Source organism: Colossoma macropomum, unplaced genomic scaffold (genome assembly GCF_904425465.1).
Source record: "Colossoma macropomum unplaced genomic scaffold, Colossoma_macropomum, whole genome shotgun sequence".
Taxonomy (NCBI): domain Eukaryota; kingdom Metazoa; phylum Chordata; class Actinopteri; order Characiformes; family Serrasalmidae; genus Colossoma; species Colossoma macropomum.
Window position 1 is genome coordinate 26,022,784 of NW_023494806.1, and position 24,406 is coordinate 26,047,189.

At 37.1% G+C, this 24,406-nt stretch overlaps 1 protein-coding gene across 1 annotated transcript in view; it reads right to left on the reverse strand.

Moving 5' to 3' along the window:
- The window catches only part of isl1 (ISL LIM homeobox 1), an 8,983-nt gene extending 8,886 nt beyond the window's left edge, over positions 1-97 (reverse strand). The window contains exon 1 of the mRNA XM_036598539.1: positions 1-97. This exon is cut by the window's left edge and continues 204 nt beyond it. The gene's annotated coding sequence lies outside the window, so the exon portion shown is untranslated.
- Positions 98-24,406: the final 24,309 nt, after the last annotated feature.

Consider the following 24,406-nt stretch of genomic DNA (forward strand, 5'->3'; position numbering starts at 1 on the left):
TATGTGTGTGTGTGTAAGTTCCAGTGCTCGGTCACCGCATTGCCGCTAGCCCACACTCTCTCTTTCTCTCTCTCTTTCTCTCTCTCTCTCTCTCTCTTTCTCGTCTCCCTCTCTCAAACTCTGTCTGCTTCCACTCCTTCTCTCTCGCCATTGGACTGACGTAGCACGGCGACGCGTCCCCTTTCCGAGAAGCTGATTGGTCGAGGAGGAGAGCGAGCGGCCGCTCTGATTAGCGCCCTTAACGACGCCTTGTTGTTGATATTTCTTTTCCCGCCCGTTTACCGACACGCTCCGCCCTGCCGCGCTCGGATTGGCTCGCAGTTTCGGCGAGTGGGAGATTCTAGCCAATGTTGGCGCGGGACTCTGAACGCCACGAGCCAATCCCAGCGCATGAGGACGGGGCTTTCCGGAATACGGGTGGGCAAAACAATAGCACGCTCAGTGCTCTGTGCTCAGTTTCTTTATTTCAAAGCTTAATTTTAATTCGATATGAAAATGCCAGCCTGCGGGTCTTATTACAAAGCTTCAATCGCCATTTTTAAAATATATTTTAAAATATAGACGCGGCCTAATTTGCGTTTTAAAGTCGAAGTAAAGGGGTTGGCCTTTTTCCTTCGCGGGATTTAGAATTTAAAATTAATAATAAATTATTATCACTATTATTGTTTATATTAAACAGACATAGGAGCTGTTTGAACTAACAAATATGTTGAATGGCACTCTTTTTGGCAGAACTAATACATACAGCGTTTTTCCACGTTGTAATTAATTTGTGACCCCCGAAAAATACTAAAATATCATCCAGTTGCCAATTTCTGGTATGTAATGAGGTGTAGGAGGACTTACACAGTACATAGTTTACTAATATAAGTTTGTGTTTATCTCTGCCTCCTTCGACATCATCCAATGCATATACATCTCCCCAAACTTCACAGCTAAAGGTGAAAATCCGTGTTTAGGCAGCGGATTACAATCGATGGCACGCTTTTTCTCGCTTGCAGCTATTTAAACCAAAACGCAATTACGGCGCATAATTGCAGATAATGGGCGTTTTAAAGTGCGCGAGCCACGTGGTAATATAATCTCAGTGCGAGGGGTGGACGGCCTGAACGAACGGGCGCAAAAGAGAGCAGAGTTGCCAGCACTGCTCGCCCTGTTAGACCAGCGGCCAAGTTAAATGGAGAATAGAATAAAACACGCTAGATGTTGGAAACGGAGAAACCCGCGACCCCCAGCGCGGAACTGACTCTGCCAGAGCACAGACGGTGTCCAGCTTGACTTGAACGAACGCTGGAGGTGTTATTTCAATACTGGGTATTTTTTGCTGTCCGTGACAAGGTGGCATGACTTCATCCTGACTCACAAACCCTCAGATGAACTTCTTCTTTTAATTCAGCGCAGACCTCAAAAATCAAGAATAAATGAAACGCTTATCGTTCCTGTCTGTTAGACGGCTGGGTTTATGTGCCTGGACTAATTTAAAAGCGTTTTCTCCGCGTGGCCTGAAAGGACAGGGTGATGCACTTGACTGGGATGAGGCTGCAGAATTGCCTAGGAGCTGTGGGGCATGAAGCTGTGGAGAGACACAAACACGCCCTCTTGTGTTTGCAACATGAGCCAATATGACAAGCCAGCAAACAAAGGCCAGTGAAGCAGCTCTGTCTGCCTCAGATCTGTTGCATCGCCATTGGTTCCCATTCGGGAGACTTTATTTTGTGATATTCTAAAAATGTCTTAAATGATGCTGAGATCACATTATATACACAGTTTAAAAAGATGGTTCTTCAAGGGGTCTTTACTAAAGGCAGTGGTTCTATAGAGAGTAAATGGTGATGAAATGATTCTTCAGATGAATGGAGAATGTGTTGTATATGGTTCTATATAGAACCTTTGGAAATTGGTTCTGTATAGCACCAAAAAGGGTTCTGCTATTGTTACAATGTCAAGCTTCTAACAATAGAAGAACGCTTTTTGGTGCTACATAAAACCATACACAACACATTCTCTGTCAATCTGAAGAAGCATTTGACCATGCATAGAACCATTAAAGCGTGAAATGTTTCTACATATATCTTATTATTCTAAGTAGAACCATTGCCTTTACTAAAGAGGCCTTGTAGAACCATCTTTTTTAAGTGTGTACAGTTTATTTGTTTATTGCCCCTGTGATATTTTGCATTGACACTACAACAGCAGACAGCTTTCTTATGTGACCTGTTCTGGTAAAATATCAATATTAAAGTGTTAAGAAAACCTCACTGAGCTAAAACTGAAACATACCTCAATAAATGAGGTCTCTACAATCTGCAATTGATCAATCAGTCTCACTTGTAGATGTGAACATATGTGGGTGGGGCCGTGTGTTTGGGGGTGCTTATCAATGAGAGTGATTTTATTTATTTATTTATTTATTTATTTATTTATTGGAGTGATTGGGCTTATGAGTCATTGACATGAAATCAGAATCTGTCAGAATTATTTAAAATGACAGTGATGGGAACCAGACATCCAAAATATTTAAAGGGGAATTCCTTCAATTTCTCATACTTTCTGCATAAGTAAATGGTTTAGATGTAAACAAAGTCATACAGAGTGGTTTGATGTGAAATGTTCCTTTCTAGAGAAACTTACCTAATCAGAATTTATTCACTGTGGTGGTGATATGATCCAGACATCCCAAGCATTTAATGCTTCTGAAAGCTACCTCACAGAAAGTTATGACATGAAACGATAGCGAATATGTTGCCCGTCATTTTTGCCTAAAATATATTTTTAAACCACAGTCATGGTGGAGGAGTACATGCCAGATGAAATAGTCAAAAATGTATTTCCTCAGATTTACCACTATTTTGCCATTATCATTATTACATCTAAAAACCCAGTAGACATACGTAGGTTCACTGGTGGTTTTGGATAGTAGCTAAAATTACATGATCCCAGGTTCCTTTCACTGCCATTATAAAATGTGAGGCAGTAAGTTTCTCTACAATGAACCATTTCGTATCAAACCTGTCTAAACTGATTTGTTTACATCTCCACTATTGGATTATGCAGAAATTTTGAAAAATAGGTGGAAATCCCATTTAAATTCAGAAGCAGAGCCATGATCATAATTCTATTTATTGCATTTGATCCAAGTAAAACTACAGTAATATAATAAGCCACTGTAATTTTCTATTGCTGTTTCTTTATCATTTTGCTAATTTGACCAAATATGACTGAAATCTCAGAGGACTTGTTTACTCAAGCCATAAATACAAACTTAGACGTATGGAACTTATACATGGCATATACAGCGACAAAGTGGATCAAGAATGTATTGTAAATGGATGTGGTGCCTAGCATCTGAATCACACTGCAGTTGAATTACAGTAGCTTTAAGAGAACACAATATAGCATCCTGATGGTTCATTTGTGAAACCATGCTGTTCCAGTTCAAAGAGAGCATTCTTACTCAGAGAAGAGAGCATTTGTTCAGTGAGAGGAGTGCAGCACAGGGAATATGGCCATATGGAAATGGAACTCTACAAGGAATTGGTGCTACTACTGTAGCCCTGACGGAAAGCCTCATATGACCTCACTTCGTGTTCCTTGCAAATAATGCATGTGCACCATGCATGTTTAATTGATAATGTTGTGTGAGTAGCAAATCTTAGAGGAAAGACATACACTCTGAAAATTAAGGGGGCCCAAAAAGTGTTTTGAAGCAATGCTGTAGAAGAATCACTTCTGGTTAGCTAAAGAACCCTTTGTGATGTAAAGGAGACTTTAAAGAAGAATTCCACTGATTTTTCAAAATGTATGCATAAGTAAACAGTTAAGATGTAAACACAGTCATTCAGAACGGTTTAGTGTGAAATGCTCCGTTCTAGAGAAACTCAGAATTGTTCACAGTGTTGGTGATAGGAGCCAGACATCTGAAGAGTTTTGTGCCTCTGAAAGCTCCCTCAGAAAAGGCTAATACACAAGATAGTTACAGATATGTTGTCTGAGTACATGCAGGGCATTTTAAGGCAAAATAGTCCTCAAGAAAAATGTATTTGTTTTAGATTTACCACTACTTTACCATCAGCAGCATTGCATATAAAGCTCAGAAGACGTGTAGGTTCACTGGTCTTTTTGAAAAGTAAATAAAAGGACTATATTTCCTTTGTAAGCATCATGACTTTTAGGTCCAATCAACACTATTGTGAAGAAATTAAAGTTGCCGAGTTTCATATTGAACCACTCTGAATGACTTTGTTTACATCTCAACAATTGAATTATGTAGATCTAGTGTTCGGAAAATTATAGAAACATACTCCGTCTAGCCTCTAGCATAAAACCACATTTCTATTCAAATTTAGCACTACTACACCGTACAGAAATTAACTGTAAAACTACAATCTCTTCTGTAGTAAATTGCTGTTTATTTACAGTACTCATACTGCTTTTTAGAATTATAATGCTTCACTCTGTTTCTATGGTTAATTACTGTATTTGAACAGTCTTTCAGCGCCCCTGTATTTCTGATCAAATGGGCTCTAATGTGAAGCCACAGCTGTGTCAGGACCCTCAGTTTCACATGTAAACATATAAGCAAACATCACAAATCTATCTATCCAGCTTCATGGAATCATGAGCTCTATATAGAACCATTTTATGCTTAAATGGTTCTTTGAATGGTGAAATGGTTGTTCAGATTAATGGATGATGTGTTGTGTATGGTTTTATATAGAACTATTTTGAAAATGGTTCAAAGAAGGGTTCTGCTATTGTTACAAGCTTGGCTTCATGACAATAAAATAACCCTTTTGGTGCTATATAGAACCATTTTCAAAATAGTTCTATATATAAACTATATACAGCATATTCTCCATCACTCTGAAGAACCATTTCACCGTCATGGCATGGTTCTATATAGAACTCATGGTTCTAAATAGAGCCATTCCCTTTCCTAAAGAACTTTCGAAGAATCTTTTTTAGGAATTTCATTAAGAGAACAATCACACCATTCTTCACAACAGCATAGGGCTGTTTATTAAACACACTGAGAACTGAACATCACATTACAACAGTTACTGCACTTATCCCAGTCATTAAGACTACAAAGACAGCAGTAATCAAATATCTATGAATTATACCATTATGGGATGAAGTAATGAACTGAAACACAAAACACCATCATGGTTTGCAATACAAAACATATCTCTGGCATTCAAAAGTATCTTTGGGGTAAGAATAACATGCTAAAACAAAACAAAACAAAACAAAAAAACTCATGTAAAATGAACCATGTATGAAAAAATAAAAACAGATTAACAAAAACTAACAAAACTGCAAGGAATGATGGGAAGCAGGCTGCTAAAGACCACTCCCTTTCCCTATATGCTTTGCAAATAACAGCAACTGGAAAATCATTTTTGACCTGTCTCTCTCAGATTGCCCCCTATTTTTACAACAATTTACTATTTTAAAGATCACTGCAGTGTTTTCACTGTAAATTTACTGTATTTTTTACAGTATATAGCTAAACACGTTGTTAGTTTATGTGCATGCTTTAACATAGTCCAGTTGTTTTATGCCTATGCCTTGTCTGGAAGTAAGAGAAATTGTTTATGATGGGTTTCTGCTCCACTACACAGGCAGTATAAATTATTCACCCCTCTGGATATGAAATATTTGTGCCTTGGGGGAATATTTTTCACGCTTGCAACTGCACGCATATTGTACATGAGCTACTCAAGGAAAAGGAGCATAGTGGGCACATTAATCAGTATACACACACACTGACCTAAGTTAAAAGGCATTACAATTTATTTTATGCCATGATTTTTTGGTCAGTTATTACGTTGAATTATCTTAAGCATGATCTTAGACAGTTGGAATAGTTCTGAGGAGGATTTGCATCATACAGCCAAAGACAGGTATAAAAAGATTATTATTACCATCAAGAGATACGAATTCAGTTCTTTATATTACAAATGCCACTTTGCAGCCAATTGGCAGCTACATCTATCAATGCGTTATCGTAATGCCCTCATTCTTTGCATGGAAATATCAGTGCATGTCAGGAAATTTTAAACTAGTGGTCAGCATAATAGCATTTAGCGCTAGGACAAACATTTTTGACAAATTCCTCTGCTTACATGAAAGGGCAGTCACTGTCTACATCTCCAGTTCAGGCAAACCAAACCCCTCCTGTGATATTACCATTTATAACCGTGTATTTTTCAATTGAGTGGAACCACTGAGGGAACCAAAAGTGAGTGAAGAACCCCTTTTGGCTCCTTTATTTTAATGGAAAACAGATTTTTCCTCGCTTACAGGAAATTAGGCTGCAATAAAGGCACGTTTTGAATTCATTGTTTTTGTGACATCATGAAGTCATGATCAAGCAATTCAGCCTACAGCAGTTAGGCCCCACCCATTCACGCTGAAGTTATAAGAAGTGTTTCAGCCAGGGCTGCTTTTTGAATGAGGCACAATGCAGGACAGGCAATCAGAACAGAGCTCATTAACATTTATCAGACTGATATATGTAAAGGAGCTCTGTTGTGATTGGCTGCCCTGTATTGTGCCTGAGAAGCTGAGTAACAAAAACAGCAAAGAGAGGTCATGTAAAAACGAATATGCAAAGAGAGGCAAAGAGAGGTCATGTAAAACGAAGAGAGGTCATGTAAAAATGAATATGACCGTTATGATTTTAAAAGGGACTGTAAAATGTGTATTTTTATTATATGGGTTTATACAGCCATATGCAAAAGTCTGAATACATGATATGTTTCAAAAAATTACAAATTTGTTGGTTTTCTAAGTGAAAATAAGTTGGCTCACCCTCTACAGAGAACAAACAGTTTTCTGCCAATTTTACATGTTAAATTAAACAAATAAACATAAATTGTGCATTACAATGTGCAGAAATGTGTTCTCTGTAGAGGATGTGTTAATTTCACTTAGAAAATCAACAAAACATGGGGTGTTCAACTTTTGCATACCACATTAATGACTGCTCTGCCTTGGGGGAACATTTTTCACACAACTGCGTGCATATGCTACCTGAGTTTCTAAAGGAAGAGGAGAGTAGTGGGTACATTAATCAGCATACAGGAGCACTGACGTAGGTCAAAGGCATTGTAAATATGAGACTGATCTTTTTAACCTTCTAAGCTATACTGTGTAGGACTATAAATGTGTGAATTCATTACAGGCCAGATATGTTGAACATATGTTCTTCACAATCCACATACAGTTATAACTAAATGTCTACATTGCACAAATGTAGAGTCATATCTGCCCAGTAACTGTGATGCAGTGAAATTAGATCTTCTACATTTATCTGTACTGTAAATGTTTACTAATGTCTCAAATTAGATCTAATGACTTGAAACCAATTGTCATACTAGTGCACGTCAGTGGGGACCAGGCAAAGTACATTTTACTACAATCATTATTTGTTTTTAGGCTTTCAAAAGCAGAATTGGCTTTTCTCTCAGGTTACTGCCAAATCCCTACTGTATGGTAATCAGCAGAAAACAATCTAAAGGAGGAGCTTTACTAAACACCAGAGAGATAAGGAACACTGGGCTTTAAATCTCTAAGAGATCACACTGATACAGTGCTCAACCATACTTTTGACTGATAACTCAGAGACAAATGTATTTACATGATCAATTCTATCATGTTTATTGATTATCACAATACAGAATGATAGTTCTATACCACTTCATTTCAAAGCCAAGTACATATATCATATAATCAGTCAATATGACACAACTAGTCATGAAAACACACTTTACTACACACTTAAAAAGAGGGTTCTTTAAGGCAATGGTTCTATGTGAAACCATGAGATCTATGTAGAACTATTTCATGCTTGAAAAGTTCTTTGCATGGTGAAATGGTTTTTCAGATTGATGGAGAATGTGTTGTATATGGTTCTATATAGAAAAATTGGAAAATGTTTCAATATGGCAAAAAAAAGGTTCTATTGCTACAAGCTTATCAAGCTAAAGAACCATTACACCATGCAAAGAACCATTTAAGCATGCAATGGTTCTATATAGAACAATTGGTTATAAATAGAACTACCTGCTTTACTCAAGAACCCTTGCATCTTTTTTTAAGAAAGTTACTACACACACACACCCACACACACACACACACACAAATTACACGGGCAGCCAATACAACTAAATATAAAATCACATTTTTGAGAATGTAGTGTTGCTTTTGCCCTCACCTTTATTACGGTTTCCATTCTTCAGGAAAATCCCTTTCAGTTCTTCAAAGAAATCTGCACACATATTTCACACACCTCCAAAGTTCAGTCTTAGAAGTTGGTTGCATATTTTCCTTCTCACAGTACAAGTAATCCCAGTTACAGATTTAGACTTAAAAGTTTCCAAAGCCTTGCTCCACGTTTCGGATGTCCAGTTTTGGTGTTCTGATGCAAACGTTCTTCTTTTTTTTGTCTATTTCCTTTTCTCAGTAACAGCTTCCTGACAGCTACACGTTCTTTCAGACTCATAGTGTTGAGTTGTCTTCTCACAGTGGAAGAATGGACAGAAACACCTGTGGATTTTTTTTCAGATCTGCAGCAAGAGCTTGATTTTCTTCTAAAGACAAACACTAAAAGTGCTGATTTTCTGAAGGTGACAGTTTTGGTGATCTAACAGTTCCATTTATTTCCTAAAAAACTGGAAACTCCTGTTTTTTTTAACTGGTTGGTTTTAAGATTGGAAGCGTGGAAGAGTTAAAGCAGCAATTGGGTGCACAAAAGTAAACAGCGGACAAATTAATTACTGGTAGATTTGACATACTTCAGTATTATGTTGGAACATTTTGTGCAATTGTGTAATGTTTATATGTTTATGTATGTATACATATTTCTCTCTGGCTCTCTCTTTCTCTCATATAGATACAGCTTATAGTGGTATGCAAAAGTTTGGGCACCTCTGATCAAATGATATGTGTTGTTGATTTTCTATTTGAAAATAGATCATATTCTCTAAACAGAGCACACATCTGTACATTTTGATGCACAATTGCTGTTTTTTTGCTGAATTTAACATATGGGAACAACAAATAAAACATAAACAGGCCACATTTTTATACTTTTTTTTTTCCAAAATGTTAAACACAGCAAATATACAGAAATTGTGCACTAAATAAAATGACATATTCAAACTTATTCCCTGTAGAAGATGTGTCAGTTTTTTTACTTAGAAAATCAACAAAACATATATTCATGGGGTATTTAAGCGTTTTTAGATGACTGTAAACCCATTTATAACAACATATATAAAGATATCAAGTAGGAAATATGATATTATTTACTGAAAAATATATTTGAGATATGATAGAACTTCACCTACAGTGAACTCTCATTAACCCCATTGATCCCCCTCACAAGCTGATGCTTGGCTGCCTTTAGAAATGCCATTAAAAGGGGCGGGAATTCCTCATGAAGGACATATGCTATTGACACACCACAGGTTTATGCAAGACTACTCAATAACATGCATTCAGTGCTCTTGAAAAAGTACTGCATCTCCTCATTGTGATGTTTGTGAAATGAGCAATATGTGCAGGGTTGAATAATGTCTTGGTCTTAAGAATGCAGGAAAGTCCTTGAATGTGGGTTCCCACTGCATTTACAGCGGTCTGCTGAATGAAGCGCGTGACTGAAAGGCTCGCGCTTCTTTTGCTATTCTCGAGCTCATTTGATTGTACCTTAGCATTAATGTGCATGTCATAGCTCGTAAATGAGGTGATTTGTACTGGTGCCGCTGTTTTTATGTGCAAGTGGTGTAAAGTAAGCAATTCCGTTGCTAACCCCACACACTTTTTCAGCCAATTTGAGAAGGATTGAAATCTCAATGTGCTTGTGAATTCAGGCTGTTAGATTCCAGGCACAAGCCACCATCAGCTGCAGTAGCCAGTTTTTACAGCTCAGCGGGAGTCCCCTTAGTTGAGTGGCATGAACAGTGTTTGAGACTTTGTGTGTGTGTGTATGTGTGTGTGTGTGTGTGTAGCCTGCCATTTTTGTAGCTCTAATGCTCTCCTGTCTGCCTGAGAGCTCTTTGCACTAAGCAGCTTGTGTGTGTGAGTGTGTGGTTGTGGATGTGTTTGTGAGTCCTTCTTGCCAGATTTGATCTTTCTGTAACAATGTCTCATTATGATTACAGCTTGGCATGAACTGAGGAACAGTGCAGAAAAAAAACATGTACACTTCACATTTCAGCAGGAAAATCACAGAGCCTCAAATAGATGGCTTTCTGCATCAGAATGACAGTGTCTCCGGTGACTCATTGCTTTGTACTGTATCTGCTGTCTATCTCCATTTTTCACATCATTGATCGGAATGTGATGGTGAAAGCGCTGGATTATGTACTCTTTTCCATCAAGCACCCACCTTCTTCAATTAGTTTACATCAGAAGATCTGGAAATCCGTTTTACAGGAGACTCTGAAATTTGTGGATAACATTGCAATACTAATATAGAAGTAGGTGCAACACTATATAGGAAAAGCATCAACTTTTGTGAAGGTCAATTAGAGCCCAAAGCAACATCCTACAGTCAGAAAAAAGGGTGCAAGGTAAAAAACTGTCCTCAAGGCCCAGTTGTGTTCTTTAAATGAGTTCTAAAGCTGCACTATGTAAGAGTTTTTTTATTCAAATTGAAAGTAGCTTCAATTCAATTCAATTCAATTCAACTTTATTGTCATTATACTGAAACAGGGTTGTACAGTACAACGAAACACTTTTAGGCTAGATCTCCAGTGCAATTACAGACAACATAGTGCAAGACAGGACATAGTGCAAGACAGGACATAGTGCAGGGACATAGAACAATAAATACAGAAAATAAATACAAGTATGTACACTGCAGTAGTGCTGGTACTTTAACACTGTTAATATAACAGTAGGTGCTTTACTGAGTCAAGAGGAAAAAACGTGCTAAAATATGGTGTACATGTGCTGCTGCTAGGCACCCCATAAAGCCGGAAATAGTATTTTAATTTAAATCAGGGGTGTCAGGATAGATTTTGTGGGATTTTTCAGACCACGTCATACGTCTTTACTCATTAATGTCACCTGCACTGACTCAAAAAGAAGGTGATTATAATCTACTCTATGAATAGATAAGTGGCGTTACAAAAATGTTCTACTGCATGTTGCATGCAATTACACATTTCCACCAGATCCCCAAAACTTACGTAGTGCAGCTTTAAAGGTAAATGGCATGTCTATGGAGATTGCAAATCATATGAGTTTTAAACAAGTTTTAAAAATGACAATTTCATTGATGATGTATGTTAGTTTGTGGAGGGGGGCGGGGTTATGTATGAAAATAGTTGTCATTTCTACACCATTTACTCAATTGTGATGTAAATACTCGTAAGATGAAAATAGTAAGATGAAAGTCTGTACTTTGAGCTCATATTCAATTTTAGCTCTGATATGCTGTAGACTGCTAAAATAAAAATAACTTTGTCGATGTTGAAATATTTATGGACCTGACTGTATTTATTTCAGCAGTAGGTGTTTATTCACTATAGGACACTAACATTATAATAAATATGAATAAACATTAATACATGTGTGTGACCTTAAACATTAGCATAACTATTTCCAATCTTTCGAGTACCATCCAGTAGGTTCAGCAATTTATTATTAAATTATACTTCATTAAGGTAAATTTGTGCTGTAGGTGGAATTGAACAAATTCATACAATGGCTGGGGCTTCCTCGAGGAGAAGAGGAACAAACCATCTGATAAGACAAGACTTTTTTGAAAAGAAGAAATGCATGTTTCTATTTACTGTATTACTTCATTTTCTTGCCTGGCCTAAGACTTTAGCACAGTGTTGTATCCTACTTTCTCTCAGTGTTTGAGAGAAGATTAGCATGTTACCATTAGGTGTTACCATTAAGCTCTGGCACTGGCTTTATGTCACTTGTTTTCACAACAGTGCAGAGTTAGATTATAGACTTGCTGGTTCACCAATTAAACATTTCAGCAGAACAAGACAAACAGAGGATCGCATTGTCCAGGATCATTAGCCAGTATTAATTAGTCCACTTTAATTAACACAAACAGCCACATGCTGAGGCTTGGAGATGCGTAGCCTTCTAGTAGACATATCTGATGCCTCTACTGCTATATATTTGCTCATCCACAGTACACTGAATAGAAAAAAGCTGTGAAATTCTCTTCTCAATGGATGGTGCTTTAGAAAAGTGCAAGGTCAAGAATGTTTGATGATACTAAAATATGTTAAGATGATTTTGGACAATGGTATGAATCATAAAATCTCCCTGTTCTATTTTAACCAACACTGCTTTGCCCTGCAATTTGTATTATTAGGTATTATCACAATCAATACAAGTACAAAAATGAATAAGCACTGAATAAATTTCAAGTGCATTTCATCCCATGAGAAGACTCAAAAACATCTTTCCACAATCCTACTCTTTTTTCTCTCCCGCAGCCTTTCAAAATGACCTTGTCAGCTTCCTTCATGTCTGCACAATCTCACATTGGAAACTTTACCATCTATCTAACTTCCAGTGTCTTCTTCCATCATCTGGACTGGATGGACCAAACATGGACACCTCATCCGGGTCGTTGCGGCCACTACACTGCACCATAGACCATATGGCTGCCTTGGTCATGGCCCACCTGAGGCAGCCATGCTAATCATTGGAGACAAGAGCCACTTGACACCAGTGTGACAGATGGTGTTCCTGGGCCAGACGTGCAGGCCCGGTGCCTGGGCTTGAGGCTGGTGCCGTGACCCTCCCTGCCTGAGCTCCGGTCAGATTGAGAGGCACAATGAGGGTGATGATGTGTCAGAGGCAATTAAATGTGATGCTGCCCGTCATCTTCCGCTTGTTTCGTCCCCCGGGTTCGGCCTTGCCCACGGCAACGGCCCGAAGGCGAATTTCAACACACACAAAAGGCAAAGGCTCCTCCTAACACAGCAATGAAGGACTTAGTTCTAAACAGAAGTCTGAGCATCACAAGACAATAAGGTTTTATTTGGTGAGAAGGTTATGTTATCCTTTGAAAATTACTTTTTTGGTCAACTTTTGAAAGGCAAAAATGAACAGAATTAAATGGGAATTGTGGCTTGATGTAAAAATGCTCTAGTCAAGAGAAACTTACAGAATCAGAATTGTTCACAAAAGTGGTGAAAGGAACCAGACATCTAAAACATTTAATACCTCTAATAGCTACCTTACAGAAAGTTATCACAAGAAATGGTTACGAATGTGCTGTCTGATGACATGTTTAGGTTTGCTGGTCATTTGAATAGTAAATAAAATGGCTATATTTGCATGGTAGACATAGACCCTTGGTTCATATCAGCACCACTGTAAAGAAATCTGGTTCGCTACAGTGCACTATTTCATTTCAGACCACTCTGAATTACATTTTTTATTTCAACGATTGAACTATGCAGAATAATTGGTACAATTCCTTTTTTAATATTTTCACAAATTCCGTAACAATCCAAGGCAATTTTCAACACATTCAAAAAGCAAAGATTCCTAACATGGCAATGAAGGTCCTGGATTTGATTGGCAGTTTGAGCATCACAAGGCCGTAACATTTGGCTATGTTACTCTTCAACAACAAAAATGAACACAGTTAATGACTTCATGCATTTCATGGGCAGTCCCAAGGTATAGCTTGTAGCTCCTCTAAAGCTGCAGTGGAGGGCCAGCTTTTAAAATGAAGTCTGAGCATCACAACACAACTGGTGTGAAGGCTGTTACACTTCACTTTTACACTTACACTTTTTTGAGTCAACCCTTGGCAGTGAATAAAGTTCTGGTCTTCACACATTCTGTGAATGATCTCAAAAATGATACTTAAGTATATTGGAATTGGGTCTTTATTTAGCTACTCTTTATTTATATCCTATGTTTATACAAATAGCAGTCCATTTTTGTGATAATCCACGCTCCTCTTGAATAAAATTCAAGGGCATCTGTATTTGCTTATGAAAATGTAAAAAATATATAGCTGTTGAACTCAAATAAAAACCTTGCCTTTATGCTGTATATGGTGCTTTACTACAGAACAATGCACAATCAAGGGAGTTATAATCATCTCTGCAAAACTATATCTCCCATGGTCATGGGCCGGCTGAAAAAAAGAAAATGACACTTCATGCATTTACCAGAGAAAGAAAATGATGGTAAATCCTGCTGATTTTTTGTTCTGCCTGTTGTGAAGGGTAATTCACAAGTGCTTGTTTAAGATTTAGGTGTGCAAGCTAGGATGAGGGCTGATTGAGTGAATGATGCAGTCTTTATTTCTAAAAATACACCATTTCAATCTAGACCGCTGACTTCATGATTCTTTCTTATGGTACCCTTTTGGCATGGTGTGCCATTTTGCACGGTTCATCTGTAAATGCAAATACAGTACTGTGCAAAAGTCAGAGACATTATTTCATTTCTACTTAAAATGGCCATTAAATACAAGTTATTCATTTGTCAGTGCAAAAACATTTTATTAAAATGCAGTTAAAAAAGCTAGTGTTTAGATATATTAAAAACATTTAACAGAACTTTACACAGAAGTCTCAACAACTAAATATAATGTTAATACAATGTTAATATGTCCGCTCTTTACCTTTATCACATTTTCCTTTTATGGGGAGACTTGCATTCAGTTTTTCAAAGAAATCTGAAGGGATGTTTTTGCATACCTCCAAAGTTCAGTCTCAGAAGTTGTTTGCATTTTCAGGTTCTCGCGATCTAATTAACCCTAAACACATTCAGTAATGTTGACGTCTGGATCCACAGCACTGAGTTCTCACAGTGGAAGGATGGACAAAAACACTCCTGGATTTTTCCAATCTGAAGCAAGAGTGGAGCTTGATTTTCTCCTCTCTCTCAAAGATGAAAGCTTTAAGTACTGTTTATCTGTTGATGACAGATTTGGTGGTCTACCAGGTATTGGACGGTTGCTAGGAGTCCCATTCTATCGATATCTTTTAATAATCCTTTGTACTTCAGTTTTGGAAACTTCTGATTCTGCACATATCTAATGTTCTTAGATATTTCTCCTGAAAATAACTTTTTCAGAATAAGTTGCAATGTACGCTTTGACTGGAAACAAAATAAATGCAGGGTGGTCTCTGACTTTTGTGTAGCACTGTCAGGAAATAAAATCTGGATGGCTGATAACACATTCTAAATTCATGACATGTGTTATAGCACGTACAAAATTAGACCAAAGCCTGACCAAATATTCGAAATGTCACAGCAGCGTGTGTAATTCATATGCATGCTATTGGTTAATCACCTCTGAATATTCAGTAATCATCCAGACCAGTGGGTTGTCTATCAGCATCTGTTTGAGTTTGCATTTAAATAAATATGACATACAGTAGTTGTCCAACTTTTTTTTTTTAGAGCTGTCTAAAACAGCGCACGCCATACTGGATCCGACCGATGGCCAGCATCAAATGGAAAGCAAATCTTCTTTCTTCATCAGATTAGCAGGGATTTGCGGGGACAGTAAATGGGGGGTTTGCTGTCCTCTGACAGACAGCGAGAAGCAGTGAAAGCTCAGCCGGCTGATGTATCAAGCTGAGGGAGTGCTATGTTTGTCTTCTGGCGCCAAGGGCTTCTCAAAGGCTTTCTGGGTTTGAGTGTCTGTCTAGGCAAAAAGGAGGGGGGTGAGTGTTGTTGTGCTGATCCCTCCAGCAAGGTGATCGCTCTGTGTCATTTGTAAGACAATGAAGATAGCCCTATCCCTGACCAGGTGACTAGCTAATGCAAGTTCAACTTGGGACCACTTACTCTGTCCTTTATCACTGCGTACAAAACGTTTTGAAAAATATATATTCTCAGAAAGTGAATATATTTCCTCATAGGATAAAAAACATGCACTGTCTGTGATGCTGTTTACCCTGTAAGCTGCACACTTCAATTCCTTCCCTTATAAATGCATCATATTTTTCCTTGCACAATGCCCTATTCCGAATAACCATTAATGAATGGTTTATATAAATGAGATGTGCAAGTATGAAGAACCTTTTTTAAAGTTTAGAGAACCTTCACATAATGTAAATGTTCTAAGAAAAACCTTTTAATAGGTATCGAACGTTTACATTATGTGAAGGTTCTCAAAACTTCAAAAACCTTCCTCATACTCGCACATCTCATTTACAAAAACCATCCATTAATGCTTATTTAGGCATTGGGCCCTGTTCTAAATAAGGGGCCCTTAACATTCCAGATTTATTTCATACAAAGGCCTTTTACTCAATAACTACAGGGACTTCGATGCAAACTAATGGAGCCATTCTTAGGTTATAGAACTGTGTAATAAAACTTGGCTTGTCAAGGGGTTAAACATTTAAAGGTTCTTCATGCTCATAAATCTCTTTTTCAGTCATAGTTACAAGGGAGCCAAATGTGGTTCTTCTATAGCTTTTCTCAAATAACCTCTTTTTGCACCAGTATTTTAGAGTATATTATACATTACATATTAGTTAAGTCATTTATAGTAATTACTTACTATAGTAAGGTCTGCAGTTAAAGGGGTTCAGACTACAGACTGTAAAGCAATATTTTATGTTTTACAGGTAGACACCACAGTGTTTATCACAGTTTAAGACTTCTGGAGCACAATATTGGAATATAATGTGACCATGGTTTTTCTGACCACCTTATTGCAGTGTAAATAAATATTATCAAACTTTTGTGATGTCAGGGTCGTCACAGTTTAGGTAATAATGAAACTGACAGAAGGGGCCTTCAAAGGGCCTGGACCAAAAGGGTTTTCCATCCACCTTTTTATGCAAATTTTGAAAATGTGCATAAAAAACCTGGATGGAAAAGGCAAAAAATCAGGAAAATGTAAAGAACGAAGATGGAAGCAGATGTTTTGTATAAGTGATGATGTAATGGTAACAGAAGTCACATGTTTCTGCTCCATTTGATGATAACAAACATATGGGCAAATGAATATCATTGTATGTGTCTCAAACCATTTATACAGTACTAAATAGCATGTTGAATTATTATACCACCAAAAGTGCCATTACTATTTTGAACATTTAGTTCGATGGTATGCAGATGGACTGAGTATTAAATGGGCCACTGCCTGCTCCACCTTGAGCTATTAGGGTTCTGTAGCCATGTTCTGTAGCTGACAGGGCTGTCAAAACTACCTAATAAAGCCTCAAATCCTTCCACACACTGCACTTCCAGACTCTTGTCTCACAACCCATGGTGCAAGCAAGTGATGTAATCATAAGGAATTTTGATGGAAAAACTGATTAATTGCTTTATGTTTTACAGATTTTTAGGAGACTTGCTTCAAATTTGTGAAACATTTCAATGGGAACCTTTGACTGACTGTAGCCCTCATGTTCAAATACAGCTTATAAGTGGCAAGTTTCATTAATGGCACTATTGATAAATCCAAAGATATTTCCAGCTACTGCAGTGCTGTGAATTGGTTACTGAAATACATTGAGACTGAATTATCATTTACAAGCAAAACTCAATGCTGATGCGGCAATATCAGCAATTTAGTAGACTGCGCTGGACAGTGCTCACAGGAGAATTATGAGTAAATCAAAGAACAGCCAATCAACATAAGCAACAGTGAAAAAAAGTAATATAACAGTATAACAGTCAAGTAGGAGTTGGAACATGCAGCCACTGTTGCTCTCACTGGATGTCAGTGATGGCAAAACTGGAAACTGCGTTCACATATTTAAAGAAATAATGTTTTTGAATTATTAAAAGTAATAAATACTTTTGAAATTCTGATGAAGCTTATTTTGTCCAATCATATAGCTATATCAAAATGCACTGCTTTTTAAAAAGAAAAATATCTATTTTTTAGGGTCAAGCTTGAGCAAATAATCTGATTATTCAGAAATAACTACATAAAAGAATATGTTTAATCGTGGTTAATATCATAAAGAATACAGTTAGTCACAATTAGTTATTTTAATTGTTTAACAGTCCTTATATTTATATATATATAGTTTGGATGGTGTTATACACAGACTGGCTGGCACCAAAAAATAGTGGAACAAACCAGACCATAGCTTCCAGAAATCTTAAGTAACAATATATTTTTCTTGCCAGGTTTGTATAATTCCTCAGACTGCAAATGGCTGGGAAAAAAACTTTCAAGGGGGAAAAAGGTTTTTCATGTTTTTTAAATGACTGCATCCAAAAACCCCACAGCCCCATCAAGAGTCATATAAAGGAACTTTTGAAGATTGTAGAGCTCTGCTCACTCAGAGATAGTCTAATCAGATTCACATCATAAACAAACAATGAAAGAGAGAAGATATATCTAGAAGAGAACAACTGCAGCTGTACTCCAAACTGCCAGCTAATCTCAATCTCTGGCAGGATCTGCCGAATAAACGGCCAAAAACATTTTGCACCTCCACGTCTAAGTGGTTCCAAGAGATTACTATGCAATTCCCCATTGTGCTGAAGGTTATTTTTTTCCCCCGGAGTGCGAATGCCACTTTTGAGAGGTCCTTGGAGAGATGGCAGTGAATTAGGCAGATTTTTGAGTGCCTTTTTTCCCATTCATTTCCTCACCTACCACAGAGTCTGTAGCTGCAGGTGAACTGAAGGAACGGTTGACTAGCGGGGGAGCGAGGAGAACGTGGGGAAACAGCTAGGAAATGGAGGGATTTTAGCTGCGTGACAGCCTGGAGCTGTACGCTGACATGACAAGTTGCCTCATGTCAAGTGTCAGGAAAAAGTCGCTCTTCAATCGGGGTCTTCTGCAGAGGGGAGGAGAAGCAGTGGGAAGGAGAAGCTGTGGAAAAAGTGGTAAGATGGTTAAAGGGCAACTCCCCCCGCCCCCCCCTCAGACTTCCCTCCCAGGGAACAAGAAGCCACTTTCATGCTCCATGTAACTCTGGTGAAACTGACACCTTTTTTCCTCATACACACCTCCCCACCTTGGGGAGCAGCTATCTTGTCGTCCACTGCATTGTTTGAGAGAGGCAAAAAGGCCAGAAGTAGCCTGGGTTTACATTAAAGACTACAACAAAACTTTTTCCACTTAGTATTTTTGTACCAGAACAGTCATAATTCATTCTTACATGAGTATTTTCCAATCTCTCCTAATCCCGTAGAATTAAACAGGCTGTTTTTGTTACTGTGCCTTTAAGACTGATCTATGTAAATTGTTTCTGTCCTGGTTCTTCCCTGTTCAGTTGTAGCTGTCTAATGCAGGCAAAAACACTGGTACAGCATATCTAGCTGGCTGCATTTTCATTGTATTTTAAATTACAATGTTATTTTGGGTTGGGTTTCATGATATGAATTCAAAACAAGCGGTTTCCATATGTGGACTGTATGGTCTGGGGAATGAATGGTAGGTTTTGAAACTTTAACAATGTTTGCATACTATATCAAACTTTGTTATTTTAAAAAGGCAAGGGAGATAGAGGTCCCAAAATGTTGTGGTACTAGAGGTGCTTTTTTCTTAGAATTGAATGCATAAATCTTGTATTTTTGACGGTTTCTTATGAAAGTTGAAGTAAACCTTTCTATAACTACATGTAAATCTTTGTAGCGAACAAGAAATCAAAGCTATTAGCATCACCAATTAGTATCATTATTTCAGGTGGTTGCTACTACTGAACTACTCAAAGTACTCATTTTTATAGATACACTGTCAGATACAAATGAGATACTAATCATCTTGACAGTTTGATGATTTAAGATAAGTGTAAGCTTCTATTACTTGTTCTATTATATTAGCCCCATAGCTCCAGCATAAACCTAAAGAAGCAAACTAAAGTATGAAACAGCCTACGCTTCTTATAAGACCATCTCCAACAATAGACACTTTTCAATCCAATATAAAAATATTTATATTACCTATAATAATGTTTTCCCAGGCATTTTACTTTTTTATTTTTACATTTTTACTGCTTGATTTTTAGTTATTTTTTAGTCTTTCTCTGTTTGGAATTCCTTGACTTTATTGTGTAGCACTTTGGTTCACTCTTGTTGTCTTTAAAGTGCTTTATAAATAAAGGTGATGACATTTGGCAGGAGAAAAAATGTGAAATGGAAGTTTCCTCAATTTTTTGAAAAAGTTTGATATAGTATCTAAACATTGTTTAAAATGTACTGTTCACTTCTCAATCAACACAGTTCACAAATGGGAACTAAGCTGCAAAAACAGCTCATGTAGAATTCATTGTTTTGTGCTGCTGTGAAAAACCAAAACATTTACATATATCCACCCATTGGGCCCATAGCAGTTTAGCTCCGCCCATTCATGCTGAAGTTATAAGGACTGTTCCTTGAATGAGGACTGCTTTTTAAACTAACAAACAAGGTAATATCTGAGATCTAAGGGATAACGAAAGGTTGAAAAATGGAAAAGAACAGAAAACTTCATCTCTAACATTTCTCAGACCAGAACAGCAGGAATTGATTGCTATCCGGGGGTGCTTACAGTAATAAATATAGCTCTTAAATAAATTACAGGTTGATGCTGGTGGAAGAAAACTTTGGATCTCCATTTAAAAAAAATCATGATGAATGGACCAATCAAGATGGTCCAAAATGACCTTAGAAAAAAATCTTGTTACATTAACTTACATTGAAGTTTAATAATGGGTATTTACCGATACTCCAGATAAGGGAAGCTGAATATTAACTCCTCAAACTGCAATTCCTCACTCTCATGACTACATAACTTACATATAAGTTTAAAAGTACTTAGCAAATAGTTTATAGTACTGACAGTTTAAGAGTTTAAAAGGCTCATGTCATGGAAAACCAAATTTTCTTCATTTTTTTAAATAAAAGTTTGTAGTTTGTAAACATAACAATAGACCTGGGAGTGGGACTGGGAGTCCCATACAGTCTGAATACAGAAGCTAAGCTGCAAAAACACCTTGTTTTGAAATCATTGTTTTTTGTGATGTTGAGACAAACAATGCATTTACATATATCCGTTTCCGCCTACAGCAGTTTATCTCTGCCCAGTCATGCAGACATTATGAATGTTTTAGCCAGGACTGCTTTCTGAATGAGCACAATACAGCTCAGCCAATCAGAACAAATGTCATTTACGTATATCAGTCTTAATTGTAAGAGATAAACAGAGATTGGAAAATTGTCATGTCAAAATTAATTAAGTGTAACTACAACAAATTCAATAAAAATTTAGCACGGTTCCTTTTTATATACATTTAAAACACATGAAGAAGATATTTTTATTCTACTTATTCAAGGTTTCCTATGTTTTTTTATTGAATCGGTAAAGAGCAATTCCATAATGAGTCTCGTGTTTCATGCTAAACACACACTGAACAACCCTGTAACCCAATAGTCACATTTGGGCTCCCTTCCTGGCGTCAGCAAGCCCACAGCCCATCACAAAAAAGACATAACTGGCATTCCATCCTTGTCTTCACACTTACTAAATGGATTGGAGACTACATTACAACAACACTGGCCCATTGTAACCAATGAGAGCAACCTCTTTGACAGACAATCCATGGGTGAAGTCAGCCCTGCAATGCCCAATTACCTAAGTCTCCACGATGCTGCTGCCGTAACCTCCGTCATGGTACAGTAGTGTTTTAAGGCAGAACTTCAGGGAAGATCTGAGCATGGTGGAGATGACAGGAGTATCAAGACATAGGAGACAGTCTTCTACCTCCACAAACGGTTTACCTTTACGTGAATGACAGATGAGGCCAAAGATCAAGCAAAAGTATTGGAAAGCTCAAAGCAATGAGAAACATCCTTAGCTCCTTAAAAGAAAAGTGAACCATAAAGGTATGTTATTTATAAATCATGGTAGCCCTTTTCCTGACACCCTTCATTATCATAGTGGCTCCACTGTGGAACATTCATAAAATAATCTGGAGACATTAATGTTTCTCTTATTCCCTATTTTTTGTGGTGTTATTTTCAAGATATTTTTCACTTTTACTAATAAAAGACCCTTTTACACACCATGCAAAGAACCATTTAAACATAAAATGGTTCTATATAGAACTCATGATTCTAAATAGAACCATTCACTTTAATAAAGAATGTAATGAGTAAAAGGGAGAATGTGTTGTAGATGGTTCTCTATAAACCTTTTGAAAATAAGCTATATAGCACCAAAAGGGGTTCTTCTTTTGTTACAAGTTTGAAATTAATTCAGCAAATAAACAATAATTGTGCATTTAAATATGCACAATGTTATCCGCAAAAGGCTGGTGTGGCTGCAGGTTTTCATTCTTCTTCAACAGCTTCTACAGTGGTGTTTTTGTCAACAATGACCAAATTCTGTTAGCTAAATTGTTAGTACCAATAACATGATCGACAACAACTAACCTGCTTGAGAGACTAATTTCTTGAAACTTCTTTATACTTCTCATCTGGATATATGTTAAATTAACATGCCAATGTTACACTGGTGTTTTAAAATCAAATTAAAATCAAATGCCTGTATGTTTGCTGACATTCAAGTATTTAAGTAACTAAAAGTTAGTTTGTTAATTGACAAAGGCCACATAGGACATAAGACTTCTGGCAAAAATACAGGTTAACATAGACAGTGCTTTAATTTGGGCCCATATTAGGGGTTATGTGTATTTGTTAATGAGTGGATAATATTTTAGCAGGGGAACTACTTTCAGATGAGGCAATTCAGTCCCATAAACAGTAACTTAAGTATGAAGAAGTGTGTTCTCTGTTGAGGATATGTTAGCTTATTTTCTTAGAAAATTAACAAAACATGTAATTTGACCAAACTTTTGCACATGAAGCCACATTTGCCTGGTACAAAGAATATTTGTGTGAGCCTAGAATTTACATTTTTTGTCAAAACATGGTGAACGTTCTGAGCACAAATTTCTTGAGTCTTGAGTGCAGCCAAGTTTTCTTCAAAATTACACATTCCTATCAGGCTGCATATGGTTCACTATGGCTGTTAAATGTGGGAAAGCCAATCAAATAATGTTTTATCAAGTTTTACCTATACCCTCAAACAGTCAGACAGTAAGCTGTTTAGATAACAAAGTAGCGTAGCTATGAAGCCAGGTAAAATTAGCTTCTAGTAAGAAATGATAATGGTAAAAGGTAAGTTGACAGAGTAGAACTACTGCCCATTCACCAAGTATATTAAATACAGGCTACCTTTGAAGTTACAAACAGTTATGTAAATATGTTAGCTAAAGTAAATTAGCTAACTAATATTGAGTATAATTATCTTAAGCAAGCTAAATTATCTAGCTAAAATAATGTCAGTCTGGAACAACAATTATTAATAATCTCACAAATTACTAGCTAAATTAGCTAATAATATGGAAGTACACCACACCATCTTCAGACACCCCTACATCTTCTTCAACTTCTACAGTGATATTTTCATCAACAGTGACCAAATTCTGTCAGCTATGTTGTTAGTAGTGTGTTCCACATCCCCATATTACCAACCTTTTATACTCATGTAGCACAATATTATGAAGCTATCTGTCTGAGAGGCTAATTTCTTGATAATTATCCATACTTCTCATCTGGATATATTTTTACACAGCACCCCAATGTTAAATTGTATTACAACAAATCAAATACCTGTAACATTTCAAGTATTTTAAGTGTTTATGGCAAGACAGTTTGTATCTCAAGATATTCAAGTGAAATCTCAGTTTGTTATTATTATTTACAGATGGAACCATATAATTCTGAATACAATGAGAGTTCACACTTTTAAATGTTTATGGTCCACCCAGGCAAAGGATATTTTCAGTTATCCTGGGATTGTAATGCTCAGTTACCAAAAGTATCTCGAGGCAAAGACTTTAATAAATAATAGCTATTTTAAAGTGGAATCTTTGATACTCAGTATCTCAAAACTTCACTGAATGCATATGTAACCTCAATCATAATCATGATATCTTCAGCCTATTTTCTACCATTTCCAAATACCAGCTAGAGAGACACTGTTACACTTGCTGCTGCTTTTTTTTTAGCTCATACCAGCTGCCAGGGACAAAATGAGACACAGCTGAAACATCGCAAACCTTAATTAATTAATCAATTAATTAGTTTCAAATCGTGTAGGGTACTGACGTTGTGGCCAAGCATAGGAAACGCGTATCCAGCCTGTCGTTCCTCACCATTAAACTAACACTTGACGATAATTTAAACGTATTTCCTCAGTACACCGTAGTTTGTGAGGCTTTGTCCTAATGCTGTTATCGTGTTAATGCAGTGCCGCTCATTTCAAATTTAAAATTTAACGGACACTCGGCGGATCGGCAGGTTGGCGTTCTAATAGTCACGGTTTCAGCCGTCGTTTGGGTCGCTACAGGTGAGGAAAACAGTTCTTTATGTTGTTAGTTAATATAGAAACATTATCATTGTTAGTTCTTTCAGTTAGGAAAAC